This window comes from Malurus melanocephalus, unplaced genomic scaffold (assembly GCF_030028575.1).
Source record: "Malurus melanocephalus ecotype Western Australia unplaced genomic scaffold, MMel_1.1 scaffold_32, whole genome shotgun sequence".
NCBI lineage: Eukaryota > Metazoa > Chordata > Aves > Passeriformes > Maluridae > Malurus > Malurus melanocephalus.
In genome coordinates, this window is record NW_026623264.1 from 1,430,529 (window position 1) to 1,455,152 (window position 24,624).

Consider the following 24,624-nt stretch of genomic DNA (forward strand, 5'->3'; position numbering starts at 1 on the left):
GTTATTAAGTCTATTTAGGAAASCTGTTCTTTAAATCATCATAAGGAACATAATTTCCTACAATACTAGAACTTTCAATCATCAAAAATCCCCAAATCATGATTCTCTTTTGATTTCAAGAAATATCTCAAAGAATTCTACAATCTTATGTAACTATAAAATCCTATATACTAGATCAACCAAAAAACTACTTCACGCATTAATCAACCTGTAGTGTAGTTTACTCTTTCATTTCAATCTGTTCAAATAGCATGGCACAACGAGTTCAATATAAAACATTATGGTTCTTATGCAAATCAAGAGACTCCGAACATTAAGGTTACTGCTCCACAATACACTGCACACAGCTGCTCACAGCTTGCCTTCACATTGAAAAATAGATTAAAATGGAATACTAAACTTCTACCTGCATTCCACTGATTTTATTGAGTTGGGGCATATCATTAGGGGAAAAAAAAAAAAAAGTTACCGATACTGACAATAGCACCTACAGCTTCCGACTGCTGTGGCACTTCATCCTTAGTCTTGTACCTCTGTCATATGAAAGAAAGGCCTTGCCTCGGTGCCATGGTTATAGGGAAAAGGGCTGGAGGTTCCAGCCCAGTTTAACTCAACACCACCCACATCAGAGCAGGGACATGGTTCCACAGGAGGAAGCTGAGGCTGGAAGCAGAAGCCATCCTTTGCCAGGCTCCAGGGAGGGCACACACAGCTTTCAGGGCCAGCTCAGCAGACCTTGTCYCTCTCTGCCACTGGCAGCTCTCTCCCCATTCCTCCCAACCACAGCATTTCTGGTCTGGTGCTGAAAGACAGCACCAGTGAGCCTGAGACACCCCTCTGAGAAAAAGAAAATGGAGCCCACTGGAGCTGTGTGGAGCCCAAGCCRCAGCCCTGGTGGCTGCAGCAGCCACAGCCGGAGCCTGCATCCAGAACCACCAAGTGCTCCAGTCCCACTCCCACAGTCAGCCCCAGAGGAAGGTTCTCTTAACCTCTTTCATGGCCYTGTCACATCCCACCAGGTTTTGTCTTGTTTTTGCACTGTTTTCCAGCTGAGGGGGGAAGTTAGGCCAGGAGCAACCTTGATACAGTGCCTTTGTTTTCCACATACCACACGGCTCAGCGTGAGGCCAGTCATCCTTCCACCTTTGTCTGGGAAACCACACCGGGTGTCATCTTCAGGAAGTGTYTTTCTTTGTCCAGTGCTAAATAGCCTTTTGTGGGTAAAACTCTTTAGTACACWCTTTATTAACACTGTTGTGGTTATTGCCATTTTTCAGTGACTTTTGATTCCATCTTACAATCTCTCCTAGTGTTCCTCTACTACCAGAAGGGAGCAGGGGAAAGGTGGCAGCTTGAGTGGGTTCAATTCTCCCACTGGGATTTAAACACCTGAAAACTAAGGCAAGAACAATAAGCACCCACAACACCAACCCTCCCCTGTTAACCCCAGCACCAGCACCATTGTGAGTTCAAGGTAATTCAGTTTCAGTCAAATACTTTAAGGTCAAATGACTTTTCCATTCTTTACCAAGTATTGATGCAAATACCAGGTGCAAAGAGAGTCAACGCATCATAGCTTTGTGGACATCAGTTCMTGTCCCCCCACAGACTTTTTCTTGGGAAACAGCAATTTCCAGCACCTCCAGCACTGTTCTGGCTGACTAAAGCTTGGTGATGTCATAAGCACTTCTTTTAGACCAACATTTAAGCTCACCTCACTTCATGTATTCTACAAGAGAATTTGTCTTCCTTAGTGTATGAACACCACCACCAAAAGAGCTACAGAGCAAATAGTAAAGAGATGCATAGTAATATGTAATCCATATGCTATCTACTAAAACAAATATACATAGTCTGTTGTTTTCAAAACAATACACCTGAGTGTCAGACTTGTGAATATTGGAAGTTATACACTTTATTTAGCTTATTTTTAACGTAAATCAGAGATACAAAAGCAAAACTGAGTAATGGCACAGGTACAAGGATATCTTGCATAGAAAGAAAGCAAAAAGTCCTCAGAATAAATACAGATACACCTGCACTATTCTCTGGCCACTGAGGTGGCTCTGATGACTTATCTCAAAGTGAAGATGACTCCTGGCACATACTTGGCTTTTGTACTGTACTGAAGCAAACCTTTTAAAGTTATCTCCCTCTCATTACTGTGGCTTGGAGCAGAAATACACTGTAACCATTTATTTTTGTGAGCAAACCCTMATTTTTTGCTACAGGGCTTTATGGCTATTTTAAAACTATGCTTTAGTTTTCACCAAGGTAATTTTCAGAAATTCAAAACCACATAATTAATATATTTTTCAGAGACAGAAGGAAGTTCTCCACAGAGTATAGAATAAAAAACAGGAGAACTGAGAGATATTATTGCTCCTAAGCATATAAAAATACATGTTATGCGCAGGTTCCTTAACACAATAATGAACATTAAACTCTTTTTGTGCCTAACTTGGGGAATTCTTTGAATAAAATGTCCTCTTTTACAATACCTTGTTCTTYTAACAGTGTGCTTAGCTCCAGAAATTGTTGGGTTTGAGGCTCAAATCCATGGTGAGAAGGAGYAGAGAATATTTTCTAACGGATACTGAGTGAGGATATGTGAGCTTGGTGCCTCAGTGTTTGACAGCTCTGATTTAATATGCTGATTTCTCCTCTACTGCCTGGGCTACATTTATAAAACTTAATCATCTCCTTTTTGAGATCTCTTGTTTGAACCCACAAATTGCTCTTCTCACAGAAAACACCCCAAACACCATCACACTATTCTGGAAAGAAATATTCAAAATGTGCTCTTACACCARAGTACTGAGCCAACCTAACACCTAACTATTATGAAGCTCCTGTGCTCCTTCCCTTGCATTCATCCTATGCTGCTCAATTTATCCTGCCATGCTAAACCTTCTCATTCACTTTTCCCTTGTGCCTAAATAGATTAACTCTTGCTAGCCCAAAGGCTAGGAATCAGGCATGTTCATTGCCAGGTGAGTACATTTGTTTAAACTAGACTAGCCCCTCTGCACCTGATGATCGTTGCCATCTCCTCTTTCCAAYGGAGGCTGAAGAATCTCTGAATATTCCAAATAGCAGTTCTCCAGGCTGTAATGCATGGCTAATTGCCTCAGTAAGTGCTCTATAGCTAATCCAGCAAAACTAGATCWTAGACCAGCATTATAAATGCCTACACTTCACAAAGTTATAGCATGAGCCAGTGAGAAAAAATTAATAATGGGAAAACATCCTCAAAAACTCAGGGAAGTACTTAGCAATAAAGCTTGCCTGCCCCAGGTCCTTGTAAAAGAACTGAAGAAAGCCCTCCATATATTAATCTGCCCCACTCCCAATCTATGGCTTCAGTGGAACTTCTCTTCACCAGGGTGACTAGATACCAGGGACACCTCACACTTAACACTTCAAACTGGATGGTGCAGCAGTTACAGAAGTTTTTATAAGTTTTTCAGTGAAGAGGGAACAAAAATCAACACTAATTACAATATTTTGGTTCAAATTGGGCTGCCTAAATTTTTTATTTCATTTTTTTTTATTTCTTGCCAAGCATGGGGTTTTTTCCTCCTTCAAGCCAAGTCACCATCAACCCCACCATGAAACCGATAGGAATGAACAGCTTCTCTATCACAATCTCCCCAATTGTGAAATGTTTTTAATACTGACCTCCAGTAACAGCTACAGAGAATCATTATATATTAACCCCATAAATTTCTGAGTCACACAAGAATGGGCAGCTTTTAAAAACAAGTTTCAAATGAGAGAAATCTACTCAATTCACTACGAATAATACTATGCATATGTATTTATATATACATGCATTATMCATAAAAATATAAAACATATATAACATATATATAATTTCTAATTTCTAGAAAGACTGCCCCAAAAATACTACTCAATTCTTCCAAAAATTAAAAACCAGTTCTAATGCTACGACTAAATTTGGTGATTCATTTTCTTCTTTGGTTCTGGGATTTTTCTGCAGAAATAAGGAAACTGCTTTTGTTCCTGCTGAACATAAATGGAGTAAGTTGCATCTCTCAAAAGAGAAAGAATATTTTAACTGCTTTAAGTGTTCTTTAAGTGCAAGTGGGATCCAGTGGAAAAGCTGTTATACCTACAGCTCAGTGCAACCACATTCTCCAGCTTTCACCAAGTTAAAGTAATGCTTTCCTGCAAGGTAGGGTGCAAAGAAATTCTGACTACACATAAATTAAAGAAGGTAAAGAGAGCTTCACACTTTCCTACAACAATAGGTCACGCTCATTGCACCTCTTCAGAACACCCTGAACACCCCCATGCCACATTTCTGTCCTCCTCTATTTCACAGACTATTGACCCACCTCATCYACTCCTTGGGTCACATGAGCATTACTCCTCCCTCCAGCCCCTTTTTGGGAAGCTAAGGGCCATTAATACGATTGCTATCTGAACTGGTTTCTAACCAGGCAGGCCAGTTTTACTGCTATCTTAATGACTGCAAACGAGACAACTGATTTTTCCAGTTTTCTGAGTAGCCACTCCAGCASGGGATATGTGGAAAGACCGGTGCCCACGCCTGTCCACGGCCCTGCAGACTCCCAGCTCTTGCATCACATTGGTGGCTGCTACCACTGTGCATGTGCACGGCATCTGAGCATGCAAACCAACCACCTTCCTTGCAATTTATTCTTTTTCTTTCAAAAGTGGCCAGCTGGCATGCCTAACTCTATTTCTCCTCTTGCATGGCAGCAGKACAGTCAGATTCCCATTTCTGTCAACAGACTGCAAAATGTTTTGTAAATCATCCTTTGGTAACACCAGGGCTTCCTGCCTCACATTTCTTCTACCTCCTTTTCACCCCACTTCCCATACAACCCAAATCCTCATTCCCATCTATCTTCAAGAGGAAGGTCTTTTCGAGTGCCAACTTTTGGAGCTGAACTAGGAGGATGGGAAGGGAGGGAGCTGGGGATATTACACTGGAAGGTGTTAACGGCCACCATCAAATGGTTCTTTCATCTCCAGGTAATTATAGAGCTGRGCCTGCTAACCAGATGCAAGGGGCTCCCTCTTTCCCTCATGTCTTCCTTCTGCATCCCAGACGGACAGAAATGCCATCAACATCAGTGCAAGGCCCCATAAACCAATTAGAGGTTTATTTTGAATTTAAAAAGAAGAAACAGACTATTTTGCTTTAATAGATGTCAGAAAGAGCTTGCAAACCAACAGTGCAACTCTGAAAGGGGCTCTTGTAACAACTCGTCTCTGCTTAAAGAGGCAGATGAAAATATGCAACTTGATTGCTTAAGTTTAACAATATTTTAAATTCTCAGTTGTTCTTATCACRATCATATGTATAAAAAAGAGAATTTTTAAAAGCTTTAAATACTAGATAAAAAGCATATAAGATTGGTTAGGTGCTTTCTACTAATTAGTATTGCTTTTATTATACAGGGCAAGAAAATGACAATTTTTTTCCTAAACTGGCAGTGAACAGCCAATTCAATAAGCTGCGTTTTTGTTTTCTGTGACAGGGCAGTGGAAAAATCTCTTTCATTTATTAGGTCTGCAGAGACCAAAACTGGCTGGGTGTCAAACCTGCTTTGTAAAAGCCCAGATCCATTCAGCCATGTGTAGATTCCATAATTCTTTATGACCTGTTCTCAGTATCAGCTTCACAAAAGATGCAACTTTGGTGTCTTCCAGCGAGTGTTAGTGCAACCCTTTATAAAAGGGAGCAAAAACCTGAACTGACAGTTCAACACAGAAAGGGGGAAAAAAACCTAATGGCAGTGCCAAATTAAATTCTTTTTAGATTCGCTTTTTTTTTTTCTTTTCTTCTAGATGAGTTTTGCATAAAGATATAAAATGAGGTCTCACAACACAATGGCGGATCAGCAAGCTATATAACTATGTAAATTTTAATAGCACATTGCTCCATGCCCCACTGCATGCATCTATGCTCAAGTGACAGTTTCATCACCTCACTAGGGATTGCAGAGTATCCAGATTTTGTCATGGGGACAGACAGGGCAAGGCCTTAAGCTGAAAGGTCTGATGGCAAACCCAGAYAGTAAAACAAACTTTTTTTTTTTAGGAGGATAAGGTTTTCAAGATAGAAGAAAACTTAGGAGGGTGGAATGATTGACTTGCTTTTAACTACAAGAGTGGCTAGATGACTTTGATAAACTGAATAAAATGTGCCACCCCGTTAAAAACTACTTGCCACATCAAATCAGGTGAACACTATAATATATAATAATCAGGTGAACACTATAATATATAATATATATAATAGCCAGGGAAAAATATTAAACTTCCATTTTCAGTAAAAACAGCCAACATCACATTCTTACCTTTTCTTTTATTGCAGAAATTTATGAATAACCTGTAACACTTTTTAATCTCAGACTGTGAAACTGGAATAACTAATTAATCATTTAATTCAACTGAAATGTTCTTGGCTATGCTAAGATTCCTCTGTATCTTTCTATACTGACAGCATTTGTTTGAATTGTCCCATTTYTTTTTGGCAATGGCTTCTACCACATTCTCTAAGGTAAAAAGAACTGCAAACTAGCAAACAAATGTCTCCCACATTATTAAGCACTGTAAATAATCATTTTACCATTAAAACAAGGAATTCTTGTGAAACATGCAGCATGCTTCACATATGCTAGAAGTCCAGTGTCCTCATTCCATACTCATTTTGCAATCCTGCATCTGACACATATGTAAACATTGGTAGTCTTAACAACACCTTTCCATGTGCACTACACGTATTTATYGAGACAGATAAACACGCACACATGCACGTGATTTTCTTCAAAGTTTAATAAAATCTTTAGGGTCTTTAGGTCACCGGAAAGTACGTGTGATTTTTATCACCACCACATAAACAGCCTTCTTTAATACTCCTCTCTTCAGTATGYAGTCTGCAGATCACAGAGACTCTCAACTTAAGTTTCATCTTCACAAGAGCACAGGGAATGTTACACAGCACCATTTCTCATACAAAGAAGGCAATCTGTGCTCCTCACACACAGGTTTGCCACAATTCAAACTTCAGCCATAATTTGCTGGTAGTTTTAGGACAAGGAGTAAAAATTTTAGAAGTAAACAAATGCAGCATTCATGAACACAACACAGAAACAATTTAGCACTGTTTTAGGAGCACGATGCTCAAACATGGCTCATCTAACATTTTAGACATCTGCTGCAAAACATTAAAACTCTATCCTAATCTTTGTCCCTTGCTTGAAGCAAAACAGCTTTGTGTTGCCTCTAAAAATAGGGAGGGAGCATGGGGGATGGGAAGAGGAGTGAATAAGAGGATAAGTGGGAGCGAGATCTGATACACCATACCAGCAATAATTTTAAAAAGACCAGTGACTAGTATTCTTAATACTATGGCTTTCCTAACAAATTCAAGCACTTTCTCAATTATCAAATAAAAAAAGGTCATCCTGTACTTTTTATTTTGTACATGCACATGCAAAGGAAAAAAGGAAAAGTTTTGTTTCATCTACTACCAAAACCATCATTCTGCAGTCAACACTTCTAATGAAATACAGGCCAAAGGATTAGTCAGAACAGATTCATGGAAAACAAAGGAAATCTGTATGCAAATACAAGCCTACCAACTAAACCCAACTAAACTACAACTAAACCCAAAAGAGAGTCCTGCTTAAGTACCTCCAAATATTGCCCTACAAGGTTTCCTGCAATGGTTTTCACTCACCCCTGCTCCAAAACAATTAGAAGCAACTGCAGGAGCCACTGCCCTGAAGATGAGAAAGTACACCAGCATCATCTTTAAAGCACTGACTTAAGTATTCCAAGTATCAAATGTGTCAGCAATATAGTCCATGTGTGTTAGAAGCCTTAAGATTCTTTCTTTTTTAGGAAAGGAGCAGTCAGGGATCTGGCAGGGAAGGTTATGGGTGATGCTACAGGGAAGGCAATTGCTGCAGAGCTAAGGACCAGCTGGAAAGACAGCTTATTTCAAAGCTACAGAGTTACAAACAAGATAAGAAAGTCAAGTAAGTGTGTCCCTCACAGAAAACTTCAGGATGGGCATGAGAACGGAGCATCATCAACACAGCCCTGCCTGCCTGGCCCTGGAGAGGCAGAAGCAGCAACTCAACACTTTCCACGGCTTAACATTAGGCCCATCTCAGCTGGGGCTTTATGTGAGTAAACATGACTCTGGGAGCTTTTTCCAGAGTTATTTTTAAATACCTGACCATATGAGCTTCCTTGGAATAGGAAAAAAGGGGAGGCAAAACTAAACAGTCATTATATATATATATTTAAATACAACATTTAAAAAAACCACAAAATATTTAAACTTACTAGAAATGTTCACTTTCATTTTAATTTTAAAGTTGGCAATGGACGTGGACCAAAAAAAGGTTATATTCTGACTGAGATGAAGCAGCATGGATTTTCTAAAACCAGTCTTTAAAACGTATCATAAGAGGGGAGAAAAAAACCCAAACTTGCTCAGAATCTCTCACTCAGAAAAGTGGCAATTTGGGTTTGAGCTCTTACTCAGAGATGTGCTAAAATCACTCAGAGCTAGAAGAGCTGAAGTAGGARAGGCAATGAAGTAAGTGCATAATAGGAGAATGTGGCTGTACAGAGCTCAGTTAATGACCAATAGCAATACATTAGATCAGGAGGTTTGACACACAGTTTTCCCAAGAAGCATCTGGACTAGGCCAAAAAGACACTCTTTATCTACTTCTGCTTTAAAATACAGACACAAACACATCTTGATCTATGTAAATCATCTCCAAAGATGCAGTGGGATACTCATGGTCACAAGCAATAAGCATTATCAAGAAAAAAGGCTGAGACCCAGAACAAAAACAATTACAGCTAATGGCATATTTTGGAAATACTGGTACTGTTTGACTGCTGGAAATCTAACAACCGTATTTTTCCAGCAGTACTCGTTAATATATTTAGAACCAAATTCCGTAACAATACCTAAAATTACAAAGCAAGCAACTGCTTGAAAACATGCTTTCAGTACACAGAGAGAAATATCTCTTTATCAATCAACCTCAAATCAACTGTCCCCTTCTGTTTACTTGAAATCGTTTTACCTGTCACTAGCAATAACGCCTGCAAAAATTTGCATAGTTCTGCCACAGTTCTGGTTAATTATCCATTACTGAAGTCCTTCTGAGCAAAATTTAAATATTAAAATTACATTACCTTATCTCCATATATGTCAGTAATTAATAGCCATTGAAAGAATGGGACTTTTTCCTGGTGTGCACACYACCTTTCAGGCCTATTTAATTGCTTACTCCCTCATCTTCCCTGAGTTTTCTAAGTTTTGACTTTTGTACCATTAGAAGACGTTGTTTTTTTTTTATTTCAAGGAAAGTACACTCACCCCATGTCTCAGACTGGAAAAAACAGACAGCTACACCTTTTCTTAAGTAATAAACTCAAAAAAACCCCTCAAGCCAACTCCCTCTTCCCCTAAACCACCAACAGAAGAAAAACACCAGAAAGACCCAACCCTAACCCCAGTGATACTGGTTAATACAGGTTTACTCATTTTAGTATTTGTATATTCAATACATTTTCATTTACTATGTGTACATCTGCATTTCTGGAATGACGAAGCTTCTCTTCACATGGCAAAACACTAAAAAATTCTGCACTATCTGTTCTAGACTGGCTTCCCTTCTGTTACACACACACCATATACTTGAGATGATCTGATAACTTACTTCTGGTTTTGCACAATTACTGCAGCTAATGAAGTTTGTGGTTGTATATTAGAGAGGGAAGGAAGAGCTAAATCAGCTTTAAATCAAAAACTCTGTGATGCTGTATGAATCTTTTCTACAGTAGCCATTTTTAAAGGTTCATTTCATTACAAAGAAGGAATTTCTTTTATGAGCTTCTAGGATTTCTCTCAAAGTACACAAAAAAAAAAAACAAGCCCCCAAAAAGAGCATGAGCACTCACACCACATGTACCATGTGTGCACTAACCATAAGAGAGAYAGAATAAACCTCTTTACTACATACCCATTTGAGTATCACCAAGTTGTGTACTTACTTGTATTTGTAATATCCCTACAGGTCCTAATCACATCCAAAACCTTTTCATTCTAACCAGTGTTTAGGCTAATGGTTGGACTCAACCCTCTGCGAGGTTTTTCCCAACCTAAATCACTCCTATGATCTAAGGCAATGCATTTTGTGCTCCCTCCCCTCAAAGCTGAGGAAAGGCTAAAGGCAATGAACTGAGACTGACAGGGGAATGAAATGAGACACATAGTATTTACAAGGGAAGATGTGGAGCTGCAAACATAAATTAGCTTTCTTCAGGTTTTATTCCTTGGTATTTATAAYCAGTTACCAGATAATAGTTAATTTGGCATGAGTGCAGCTGAGTGTCTGCAGGAGACTAAAGCCATGAAAACCATCTGCAGACACCGAGTGGAAGTAAGGGATCCTTGGGCTACTTCTTTCCGCTATTACCTTTGTATCTCAAAGAGGCACTGCTGCCTTTCCATCCATATAAACCTTTTCAGCATTCAGCAGAGTTAAGTTATAAAACAAGACAAAGCACAGAAAAACCCTCAAGAAATCACCCCATCAAAACCAGGTTTCACACAACAATAAGGGTTCTGATCTCGCTCACTTGGTTTCCACATTAGCRTACCCCAAAAACCCCCAAACTACAGTACAGGAGCAGAAAATCAAGCTCTTGAGTTAGGACCAAACTGAGCTTGCCTGAGGAAATCAGTTTCCTCACATGGATGAATTATAATGCATCTAACCACACAAATTCCAACTGTGCTGCCCTCTGCACTTSCCCACAGTATTCACTGTATTCAGTGTTTTGTCTTACTTCCACTGCCCATTGCATGACTGCACGCACCACTTGGTGCAGTATTCAGAAATGTTCCCTGTCGAGTATTATTTTCATAAAGTAACTTTCTATGAAGTTCACAAGTAAACTGACCTGCTTCACTTACACTATCATTTGTGTATAGGATCAGCATTATGCTTTCAACATGAGCAACAGGCAGCATCTAAACAGAGGTGATTATTATGGAAACTTAGGCCCTTATTTTCCACAGTACTTAGGAAATACATTCATTTAAATATTCAAACCACGTAATCTCCTGACTCAAAGTACAGTTTCTCCTTGAGAAGACTGAGCACTCAGCATTTTTGCAAATCAGACCAAAGCTGAGCACATGCAATCAAGATGAATASTTGGTGCCGACCTCCAAAAAAGCTGAACAACATGCAAGCATCACTTGGGAAGCTGGTGGYAGAGCCCAGAACAGGATTCAGTTCTTTCCAGCTGCCTTGGTCAGAAGACTATTTTTGGACTTCAATCCTTGCCCAATTCAGCTTTAGGCAGACACCTACCACAAAAACCTGGTGAAGAAGGAAGCAACTGCAAATCAGATTTCATATTCATACTGAGATCTGTCAGCATAATACTAACAGTTTAGCTTTAAATATTACCTTCTCCAACTTTTTGCCCCTTTTATGTGGGTTGTGAGCTTTACAAGCCACAATTTTTTATGCATTAAATTTTATTTTATATATATGCATGTTTCTACATATTTATGTATTTTATATAGGAACAGCTTTCTATGTTTTATATATATATAAAAGACTACAGCCAAATGTTACTGAAATATTAATCAATCAGACTTTCAGATGGGGGAATAGGGGAGCCAATATTGTAGTTTAACCAAATTAAGTGTGAAAGAATAAAGCAGTTATTTTGGAGGAAAAAAGGTCATTTGACAAAGAATTTCTGAACTAAACGTGAAATACATTAAAAATATACTGCTAATGCAACTCTGCTTTTTTGGCATCATATTTGTTGATGTACTGCTCATTCATTAACTACTAGCATCTCTGAATACAAATGCAATGTTTAAATTACACAGCCCAAAATGAAGATGTCTGTGAACTAAAAAAAAAAAAAAAAAACAATTCAAGAAGTCATATTATTATTATTATCATGCAGGGGATCTCAGGGTTTCACATGATAACATTTTACACCTTTCCTTTTGGGTTCCCTTCGAAGGACAGTCACACTATTTAAGTGCACCCGATCCCACTACAGAGAACAGATTAGCAAAGGAGAAGATCTATTGTGATCTACTGCTCTCTGAGTATGGAGCAGAACGACTGGAAGAAACATGGGCAAGAACTTTTTTTTTTTTTTTTTTTTTTTTTTTAAGCTAGAGTTGGAGACCTTGTTTTAGAAGCAGAAAGTCCTGATTTCTACTCCTTGGTCCCAGGTCTGTTTCTACTTTAGTTTTCTGCAGTTTTTTTACAATGCTCTGGATCAAAACAACAAACAAAAAATATTTTAAAAAATTAATAAGGGAACATTGTACTGCCCTTGCACAGCTACTGCTGGGGAGGACAAACTGGACAGCAACCTGTACACTTCATCGAAGTTTATTTGAGCTCTGTTTCGGGAACATATTGTATCTTAGCATGTAACATGAAAACTACTAATTGTTCCTCCCYCCAAAAAACAGATATGATCTTATTAAATAAACTATATTGGTTAGTTTTAATTATAGTGCTGTGTTTAAATTCCTGGTTAATCAAGACCTTGGTCAGCCTTTACAAGATTTTATCTAAAGCTGGAGTCAGCCTGCTAAGACTAGAACCAGAAACATCCTGCCTAAAACATTATTAAACTTTTTCTTGGTATATCTACATTTTCCACACGTGACAAGTTTAGGCATGAGTGCAGGGCTACTCAATAAAAATCTACATTATCAGAACAGATAACTCTGCAGATAAACCCATGCAGTTATGGACAGAAGTTGACAAACTAAMCCAGTATGCTGATCTACTTTGCTGTTTCATATCCTGCTGTGCCAGAACAGGAAAGGCAAGTGTTTCATCATCAACTTGAGCTCACAATAGAGTGAGGTTTTTTTGTTTTGTTTTTTTTTTTTAAATGAAAATACAAGAGAAATGCATTTTCATTTTCTGTGTCRTTAATTGCAAAACTAGAGTTTTCTCCTTGGCTTGTTTTGCTTTTTCTTGTCTTACTTTCTACTATCACAAGCTTCTGATTTAGATCCAGCTTCTCTCCCTGCCCTGCCTTGCTTTGATTTGTCTCTCATCATTCCCAAGTGCCTTAATACTCTTCATAATATTCATAGTTTTCCATCAGTTTTAATCTGCGGTGTCAGTTTCTCATTGAGAGTTTTTTAAAGCAATTCTTTTTCAAATCATGTATCTTATCATTTGTGTATTTCACATTTTCTGTAGTGTAAAACACACTAATGTACACAAATTTATGTGCACCTAGCTTTAGAGAGGTACTTTTTTGTCCACCCCTAACTAGCTAAGACTTGATCATGCCTTCAAACTTGAAGTACATTTTTTTGGTTGTGTGTTCAAGCATCCTTTTATTTCGAACAATGGGATGCAATGCCTTTTTTTCGAAAGTAGGGTGCACAACATCTTCCATAAGGGCGTTGCCATCTCCATATTTAGAATGCCCAAAGTAATGGTACTGCCAGAGGGAAACTTAGTATATATTCCTCCCCTTGTAATCTCCCATGATATCCTCCCTCTCTCTGCTTCTTCATCTCTTGGGAGGGTCAACCACTCTCATCTACAGTGACTTTGAGCAGATCTTCATCTTACACTCTGTCATAAACATTTAGAATTATTTCCCACAGGGTTGTCTGAAAAATCACAGCTAATTAATGACACCATTTCTAACGAAGTCAGATGTCCTCAATAGGGTTCAGTCTGTTTCAGTTTTCCTATCATATGTGTGCATGTGAAGTGGGGTTTTATATATATTGTTCACTTTCCTAACAAAGCGAATTCTTTTCTAAAAAACCTAATCAGTGTATACATACTTTTTTTTCTTTGCTAAATATTAGAACCTTGATCAGATGTCAATATGCTGGAAACAGCAGTCTAAAAACTCAACAATGATTTCCCAAGAGATTCCTTTACTTGATTCTTGGCTCATTTTCATCTAGCTGCCTTTCAGGGAAGTTCACTTCCTTCACCACCATCTTCATTTCATTGGGATGGAAAGTGAGCAGAATGGAAACAGGAAGATTCCAACCACAAAGAAAAAGGAATCTGCTTCAAATGAGAAGCAGAAAGTGGCATAAACTGGGGACTACAAGTGTTTTGCAGCAAAAGTTAATCACAGCTGTACTCAAATTAGCACAGCTACAGAATTACCATCTGCATACCAGCACACATGACACGACAACTGCATCCCTTTGCTCAAATTAAAGGCCAACACTGCTGAAGTCCTCCAAAATTGCTTTGTTTCCAAAGATACATTCAATCYCTAAATTATGTCAACATTCATAGCAGAACATGATCACAATTACATTTAAAAAGTGGCTGGCTTGGTTTGCTGATGATATCACTTAGGAAGGAAGGTTCTTTGTATTAGAATGGTTTGCACCCTGCATCTTTGCTTACTGACCCCAGTTTATTTTACCCACCTAAGTCTTTCCCATCATTATTTCTCATCTGCCAAGATTTGCCATTCATTAAAAGGGCATTATTAAATTAGTATCATAATCTGTCTCTGACCCACATCACCTCAAAAAAATCAAAATATCAACTTTGTTTTCCTTATTAATAAAGTGAATAAAGCAGCAAGGCTTTATAATACAATGCAATAATCTTAATCCACAGATAAATAAACAACAGGAGCCATACTTGACCCTTTTCATTAGTTAATCAAAGATAAGAAATAACAAAAAATAAAGCTTTGACCTCAAAGTAGTWAAAGACCAATTTGAAGATGGTATTTTATTATAGTAGTTCTAAGATGCTTTATACATTTAAAATTTCATKAAAACTTCAACAAAATCATAAAATTACAGAATCATAGAATCACTGCAGTTGGAAAAGACCTGGAAGATCATCCGGTCCAAGTGTTAACCCAACACTGCAGTATTTTCACCACTAAACCATGTCCCCAGGCACCACAGCCACATGTTTTCTGAACACTTCCAGGGACAGTAATTCCACCACTTACTTCCCCTGTGCAGCCGGTTCAAATGCCTGACCACCCTTTCCGTGATGAAATTTTTCCTAATAATGAAACTAAACCTCCCTTGTTACCTGGGAAAAAAAGACTTCCCCCATCTTACTACACTCTCAGGTAGTTGTAGAGAGTGTGAGACTCCTTTTCTCCAGGCTATAAAACTCCAGCTCCCTCAGCTGCTTYTGGTAATATTTGTGCTCCAGCCCCTTCACCAGCTTCACTGCCCTTCTCTGGACTCACTCCAGCCCCTCAATGTCTTTCTTGTACTGAAGAGCCCAAAACTGAGCACAGGATTCAAGGCACTGCCTCACCTTGAATGTGAGGTGCCGAGTACAGGGGGACAATCACTGCCCTGGTCCTGCTGGCCACACTGTTGTTGATCCAGGCCAGGATGCCATTGGCCTTCTTGGCCACCTGGGCACAGCTGGCTCATGTTCAGCCACTGTCACCAGCACCCCCAGGTCCTCTTCCACTGGGCAGCTTTCCAGCCACTCTGCCCCATGCCTGTGGTGCTGTTGTGACCCCCAAAAAATTGTAGCTCAAAGCAATAAACATTGGTTTATCACTTTTGCATTTCTGACCGACACGAGAAACACTTTKAATTAAAATCTTTCCAAGGTAGTGACAATGGCAGAAAAAGACATCAGATAATTCTGAGATTTGCCAAAAATGCTTCATCCCATCACACAATAAAMGAGTTTCTGATTTAATAGGAAAAACAACACATTTGCAGGCAAAGAAAATTCCACTTTTCAATTATCTAAACAAACAGATAACATTACAAATATGAAGCAGAAGTCTTATGGGAAAAAGCAAACAATCTCCTCATTAAAAAATGCCCTTTGCTAAGCACTTTTACATACATCAGAAAAGTGACAAGCCTGCTGACTCCATTATGCAACCCTTATGCACATACACAAGTTGATTTTCATACACAGCAAAGCGTGGTAAGATATAATCAATTACCTAATTGGTATAAAGACTCAAAGAAAACTCTTCCATGTGTTCCAAAAAGAGAAAATGATGACATCAAATCTCTCTGCAAACCAACAGAGATATGAGAGATTTAGCTTCACATACCATCTGTAACTGCAATGCCAGAGAACTGAAACATCTTTTCTCTACAACTGCATCTAAAAATTTTTTCCATCACTRTAYATGGAAAGAAAACCTCTCTGATTTGACACCTTGACACAAAGTTATTTAAAAAACTTAATTAGCAAAAAATTGAAACTACTTGTATGAAGGACTACCCTCAAATAAGAGATGTTGCAACCATCCCTCAGAATGACTTTTAAGGAATCCACAAAATAACAATAACAAATAAATGAATTTGCAAGCTTGTTCTGAATTAACTTTTCTTCTTAATGAGCTCTAGTCCATCACCTCAGACTAAACTCTGACTTTACTTATGACAACGCAATGTATCTTGAACACACCTTTGAAAGCTAAACTAAAAGTATTAGTTAATTTAACATGCATACAATGARTTGCTTACTACCATGGCCACCTGGTTTAACACAGATTACTTAAACTAAAGCTATTAGTGAAACAATACATGGTTGCTCAACAGAGTCATTCAACAAGTGCTATGACTAACAAAGCTTACTTTCCTACAGATTTGTGCCCCCCGTGGTTGGTTGACTTTGTAAAGTTCTACCCATGCCTGAGACATTGATTAAATCATCCTAACTTGGGCCAGCTCCTTTGGGTCTCACACCTTTTCTTCCTCAGTTCAGCCACTAATTATGCCTCTCTTCTTGCCTTTATTTTCTGTTGTTATTAAGATATTTATTCCTCCTCCCTTTGAGACATTTGTCACTATATACTGGAAAGGGCTAATAATTCAAAACTAACAAGCAATGAAACCCTGAGACAGGGAGACAGCATAATCACAATAATAGCTTTTAATGCAAAAACAAGTTTAAACATTGAACTTTTAAGTTTTCAATTATCACAAAATCCTTTCTAAGAGAAGGGTATCTTGGTATGTTGGATATCAAGAAGAATTTCTTTGTGGAAAGGCTTGTTAAAACATTGGYGGTGGGRTCRCCATGCCTGGAGGTGCTCAAGAAATTACTTAGCATGGCACTTAGTGACAAGGTGGTGATCAGTCAAGGGTTGGACTCCATGATCTCAGAGGTCTTTTCCAGCCTTTGATATATACAGAAAGCATAGCACCTTTTCTCTCATTTGTGTTGTACTACACACACAAGAGAAACTGCACTGAAYCACAGAAAGCCCAAAATTCTTGAAGCACATAGCCAAGGCACTACTTTACCTGGAAATTAAGAGCTATATTGAGTCTGCTACCGGTTTTGACCTAACAATCCCTTGCTAAAACTTTAAAACAAAGCAATTATTCTTCAAAAAGTGTTAAACCTCACAAGTTAATGCTTAAGCTTCCCCTTAGACTTTMACTCCATCAACCAGCAATGTTAATTAGACTGAGCTAGGTAAATCCATCAGGAACACACCTTTCAAACCTGGACTAGACAGGACCTAACACGAACATAAATTGAGTTGATGAATTTATTAGCATAACCTTCTAGCTTATCCCATTAGGACTGTAAGCATTAATGTCTATAAGGTGCAATAATATGAACAGATTAAAGGTTTATTAAAACAAAAAATAGTGGTGACACATTGGGCTAAGTGAATACACGCCAGTAAACAATACATGCTTTGCCTCTAATTGGACACAGGCTACCATCTTACAGCATCACTTAAACGATAAGTGTCTTAGCTTTAATATCTCTGTGATAATGTGRTATTATCTCTACAATGAAACCTTCAGCAAGTTATTATCTGTAACTATCTGTAACTTTGGTTCTGAACTGATGATGACAATCCTGTAGTGGAGGTATGGTCCCTGCAGCCAGCACCAATGCAGTGCTGGTGGATCGTACTGCACCCACAACACCCTGCATTCATTCTRAAATGGATTAACTTTTCACTGTGGGATCATCTGTGCTGTGCAGCTACCACAAATAATGGCAAAAACCAGTACAAGTAACAGGGTAAGATTATGCAGAAAACTGAGGTTTAATTGACAAACAACAACTTGCTCACACTGTACAAACATGAGTTCCCTTTCTCCAGATGAAGCAAGATTTTTCAGACTCATTCTAACCGAGAAGAAAGGGAAGCTCATTATTTCTTGGACATTTCAGCAACATGGGGGTGAATGGTTATGGACAGGGGCACAGTGGGTTCCATGCAAGTAGGAACCTGTATGGTGCAAAACTCCCAGAACAACGGGATGTAAGAGTACCCACAGTGTACAGACTACTTCAGAGATGAATACAAGGAGAATTTATTCTTTAGTATTTCTACTTTTTTAAAAATAAAAAAAGTTATATAGAGTAATTCCCGATTATTTTTTGCGCAAGTTCTCCAGCTTTTTGCAGTTGTGAAATGTTATTTGAGGTTGTCACACAAGTGGGAAATCTTRCTGCCTGAAACTTCAAGCAGATTAAAATACTACAATTTTTCTACAACTATCTTGCTGGAAACAATCCTAATACTCAAACCCCTCTAAAGATTCTAAGTATGTGCCATGCTTCCTATTTTAGGCTCATCTTCTATCCATCTCCTTTATAAGGGCAAAGTTTTCCAAGTGTGAAACAATCCAAAGCATGATTATATATTAAAAATGTCATGCAAAAATTGTAATTAAATTATTGAACAATTATTCAATTATTTCCCTGTAACTTCTGAAAAAAACCCGTCGATTTTGGTCTCCTTCAACCCACACTACTGCCTTTCAGAGTTTAAATCCAAGACTAAATGAAATGACCACACTACACAAAGTTTAACAAATGCATGCTTTAATAGYTTTCTGGTTTTTTCTTCGTCTAACAAGCAGTTCAAATAGACTACWGATTTTATAGGAGGATAATTTTCATTGGAAAACAATGTCCTGATAGCTCTCAACTACATTTTAGAAAATGCAGCATATATAAAAAAAAAAATCTCCTGCAAATTTACTTCAATAAGGCACAAAAAATAAACAGAAAAGRCATAGCAGTACCACAACAAAACAAAACAAAAAGTATTTCTACAGACTGGCCTTCTCTTATGCAAGTTAAGGCCAGATACCAGTTGTTTGCATGTGGCCTCCCATGAATGATGTAACCAACAGCAGAATTCCAGTCTTATCAGAGACYTGAATGCTTTCCCAAAAGACAATGTACTCAGTTTTTTTTTASTACTGAATCTTTCTTGCCTTGTCAAGTCATGAAACCTTGGCTACAACCTGACAAATGCCCAGATCTGACAGTATTTGAAAACAGACAGATGTTCTAACATTGGCTATAACATCATGATTCTTATTCATGAAGAAAAACAATAAAACAAAATTAAAAATTAATGCAAGAAAGTGGAAAAMCAGATCTTTAAAAGGCCCTATATTCACCCTTCCTTCACAAATTTAATACAATTCTAGAAAAGATATGCTGATCTCATTTATCTAGCAGAAGGCACCTATTTCTAACTCTTAAGTTATAATCTGAAGCCCATCAGAGTTTTGAGGTTGGGACAACTGGGGCACTGGTATTTTGGTTTGGTTTTTAATATATTGGTCTACAAAGTAAAAAACAAACAAATACACCACCAGCAGCCTCCAAAAAAACAAAGTCAAGATGCTAAAACAGTAATTATTTTCCATCTCTGACTATAGCTGAAATAGTCCAACCTCATAGCCTCCTGCTCTTCAATATACAGCAACTGTGGCTGTAGCTAAAAAATGCTTTAATTCAACTAAAAACAAGAGAAGCATTCTGCTGTATTTTTAATTTTTCCGTATCTTTATGGCCAATCTTTGCTTGCAGCCTTTGCAAGTCAACTGTTTCAAGCAGATGGGAAATCAACACAGTACTCAAAATAGAGGCAAAAAATAGTTTTTAAGGCAGTGAAATGAAGAAAGCATTACTCTACTGAATCTCAGCTATATTAGAGAGCACTCTCTGAAGATCCTACGAAACATAACTAAAAGACTTAAAACCTGAATAAAGAAATACAGCCTAGAAGGATAGGTATCATGCCATTTTACAGGACAGTTACTGGAATATTATTCTTCCAATATAYTTCCAAAAATCCAACTCATATTCTAACTCACCCTCTTTTATAAGTTATCTGTGAAGAATTCACTCTTTCAACATTTGTAGCCTTCTCCACAAGTAACAGTACATAGCTATACTTAACCCTTTAAAGTACTACTATTACATGCAAAATGTTGTTGTACATTTATAGAAGAAGAATATTTGAGTGAGGATACTGGGACTTTCACTCCCTCTGCAGAGAATGTAACTGGGAAAACTATAAAACGCAGGGGTTTTTTTTCCATCATTCTGCAGAACTGGGGCAGGGGTCAGGGAAGGCAGTGCATATGGGCAATACCAAACAAATTCTAGATCCTTTTTCATATTACAAGTTTATTTGAACRATCATTTTAGAACCACTGTAATATATGTATTATTGCTCAAACCTCAYTGTTGCCTAGCAAACCAGCAGAAAACAAAGCTTTGCCACCTATTCCAAAAGTGGGCAACGAATCCACATTTCTGATCTCTTCTCCCTTCTTTGCAGGATTATTCCCTATCTCCATCCTGGAAAGCCAGAAGGAATAAGCACATTAGAAAGGAATGTCACTGCTTAACTCATTGGCACATTCTCTTTCTATTTCAGACTTCACGGAAACTAAAATCACCATGCTTTCTCAATTTCATCATACTAAAACTACACAACTTTCTTGTGAAGAAATGAGGAACACACACAAGAGACACACTACAGAACTGTCTGTACTTACACCTTAAAGACAACAATCACTTCATGAATTCTTGAAAACTATAGGGCTTGATCTTTCTATTTACATTTTTGCACCAAGGACTGGCTAAGGACACGGAAGTGTACAACAACTACTTAAGAATGAACATGGGGGAGCCAGGAATTAAACTGCAATGTCTCTCATGCAAACAACTACCATATTCTAAATCAGATTAAACTTGCCTCCACAAAAATGAACTATCCCTCTTATTCTTATCATCGTATTTGCAGAGCTGGTCCTTAATGTAGCTAGATGTAACATGTCTATACATAATATAAAGATTTCAAGGGTTGCGATACTTAGCAGAGGTTAAGAGGGAGACTAAATGATGTTCTCAACCCAAGCAGAAGCTTGAAGAGATACTAGGGGCTGTATTTCACAGAAAACTTTTCCTTCAGTCATGAAACAAAGTCACCTTAGGATCTTTCATTAACATCCAGCATACTACACACGTATTTGATTTAGGAAGTTATGTCAACATGACTTCAGTAAAGTTATCTTRCTTTTCAATAAACACAGTCAAAATGAAATTTCTCACAAGGATTCTAATATTTCAGTTACATTAATTGCAAATTCATAAATCTTCTCCTAGTCTCCAATTCCAATTCTGCCCCACCCACACTCCATGGAGAACTTAGAAAAACAAGCCAAACAGGCAAGAAAGTCTCACACATTTGAGCTTGGTATTACATTAAATGCACTTTATGCAAACATTCTATTATGTAAACATTTATGAATAATTTCTTTATATTTAAATTAAAAATTCAAATGGAAATACAAGGCTGCACACTACAGATGGGTTGTTTTAATTAGTGCAAAGACATTAATTTGTGTTTAATGTCAGCCCATTTAAACAACCAGAGCCTATGTTTGGGCTTTGGGAAGAACAAAAAAAAAGCCATACRACACTATTGGCAACAGAAGCAAGATGCCCATACCAAGCACACTACAAAATACTGAGAGGTCTCACTGCAAAAAGACAGTTTTAGTTTTAGCAGTTATTTTGGTATGGGTGGAAGTGAATTACAGCAAGCAAGTGAATTCATCTGAAAAGCAAAACCTACAGACCCATAGCCKGTATTAGCAATGATACATACCAAGTTGTTCCAGCAAGCCCTTGCCATTTAGAACAGAGTATTTTCATACTCCAGCCACATAGATCCCAGAAACTCAACCCACATTTCCTGATTTCTACAACAAAGAGTGTCATTAGCTACCAGCATCATCAGGAATGCAGTACTACAGTAACCATACTTAAAGAAACCTTTCATCTAGCTTGGGAAAAACAAAAGTATGGTGAGACTGGTATGACAAGTTAATCAACTTTTAAGCTATTAACCTGAGCTTCAAACAASACAGCTCAACTAGTAAGCACACAGTCCTATACATAGAGAACCTGTGCTCAACTCAAGTTAATACAAGTATTAAATGTTCAGTTTAGTCTGCTTGTTCTAATTCTCCATTTCCTTTTGTTTTCCTTTGATTCATGTAGCAAATAATGAATAGTTTCACAAGATTTAGCTGGTAAATAAAAGTCTCAAAAGAAGTTCTCTTCGCTGCACAACTCCAGTACCAAATTCTTATTAAGAGCAGAGATTCAAGAGTCATTTTACTAATATGCTGCTGCTCAAAAAATCTGTACTATTAGGCTGGAGTTACGACTTTTCTGGGTCTTATCTTTTTCTGCAAGTTGTGTTTAACTGTTGATTTTAATAAAGCATTAAAGTATTCTTCTATACTTCGACACAGCTGAGTCTTGTAATTCCTAGTAATCTTACGACTTTTAATTCCTTACATTCCTGTATGTAATTTTGCTATGCCACAGCCAGCCTAGCTGCAATGGGAGCCAAGACCTCTCTACTCTGACCCTGTAACTATGCCTCTTACTGTTGCATCTTTTGCCATCTTAGTATGTTTTACTAAAACAACACTACTGCATATCTTTTTACTTTAGCTTATCCCTATAAGTGCCTTTTTCATGAAGTACATACTGATAACAATGTGCATAGGTGAGGAACATATAAGTACAAACAAAAAGAAGTCCCTTAGGTTTCTCMTGTAAAACACAGAAAAATTGGACAGTATTTCTGAAAAAACTGTGGAGGGGGATGGAAAGGGGGTAAGAACCAACACACAGCTACTGAAGAATATCATTCCTGCTTCACCTGACCAGAGTACATAAGCTGGGGTATTCAAACAATGTCTTCCRGCAATCCCACAAATCATCTTGCCTGGAACAAAGCTATGTTTCCAGCTCTGTTCAGACAACCAACACCTCTCCTTAGATATCCAGRCTGGCTGCAGTACTGCCATTGATTTCTTGACTACATGTGTGCACTGAGCTTCTAGAGATCACAGGTTAAGCAGTAGAGATAATCCTGTTGCAGTTAGCTGTAATTTGTTCACATAAATGTTGATTATATTGGTCAGGCTGGTGGAATAAAACCACTTACTGTTCTACAGCATGACTCCAGAGCCCTGTGCGCAGTTCAGTTAAAAAAGCACAATGAAGGTGGTATTCCTGACAAAGAACTCTGTTTTCCTTTACCTGCAATTACTTCTGCATTTTGTTTACCACTGGCATTCCATGAATAGCTGTATCAGTAAAATCTGGAACYTTCAGGTACCGCATGTTCTGAAAAGCTTTTTTTTAGTTGCTAAGATTAATTACAATCATTGGCATATCTGCTTATTTAATGTCAGAGAAATATAAAGGAAGAAAAATATCTGAAGGACAACTGAAGTATGATTTTTTTTTTAAATCCTGATTCATTTAAATTTTTTAAATATTTTTCTAAATGAAAACTGCAGAACTACTCAGATTTCAGCAGCACTCCTCTCATCAGCTTGCTTTTCATTAACTGTTTGATTCCTAGATCTCCAAACMGCCACTCCAGAAGTCAAGCTACAATTAGTCACTGAAGGTGCTTGCTAGATGAAATTAAGAGACTTCCAGCTCCATCCTGATTAAATCTACACACCCCAAACAAAGTAACTTTGTAATCAAAGTTATCAAACATGTTTGCCTTTTACAATTTGAATTTTTTTTTTGTTTTCAGCATGGATACCTAGGGATTTCAAATTGCAACATGCTTGCCAGCTGCAGATTGACCAAGTGGCCAGCACCCATTAAAACTGAAAAAGAGAGAACATTCCAGACAAGCTGAGAAGCTTGATGAAAATCAGGAGCAGGTAATTCAGACATCCTTAAACTCTCTCTTTTCTTTTTTTAACCAAGCATTTTGGTCATTCTCAAAAGACCCCATTCAGAATTAAAGCCTCTGTCTTAAAAGGTTTACTAGAGAAGCTGATGACACTCTGCAAGGGTTTTCTATTATTCTCGAGATGCTGTTTGTACAGTAGTGATTTCCGTAGATTTTGAAAAAAACTGTAACTTTCTAGTACAGATGATAATAATTCTTTGTCCAACAGTTAAGTACATAATACACAAATACTAGAATGAAAACATCTAACAAACAAAAAATGTACTATGCTTAAAGACTTCAGAAACCATGGTTTGCAAAAAACTGTCATTTCAATATTTGCTTTCAAAAAAATGGAGTTTCTAGTAATTTTAGGATATTTGTTTGTCAAAGTTGAATAAGACCCAGCATGAGCCAGGCCATTGAGATGAAAATGCCAGGCATACCCAAAAAAATCAAATCAATGTCTTTTCAACACAGTCTCAATGTCAAACAGCAACAATGAAAAAAAAAAAAAAAAAAAAAAAAAAAAAA

The 24,624-nt window shown here is 37.8% G+C and overlaps 1 protein-coding gene across 3 annotated transcripts in view; it reads right to left on the minus strand.

The window, feature by feature from the left end:
• The window catches only part of NCOA2 (nuclear receptor coactivator 2), a 175,266-nt gene that overhangs the window by 119,458 nt on the left and 31,184 nt on the right, over nucleotides 1-24,624 (minus strand). The window contains exon 1 of one of the 3 annotated variants that reach the window (XM_057363920.1): nucleotides 21,985-22,064. The exons of the other annotated variants lie outside the window; for them this stretch is intronic. The gene's annotated coding sequence lies outside the window, so the exon portion shown is untranslated. Of the gene's footprint in view, nucleotides 1-21,984; nucleotides 22,065-24,624 lie in introns of those variants that run through there. 3 annotated transcript variants of the gene reach the window in all.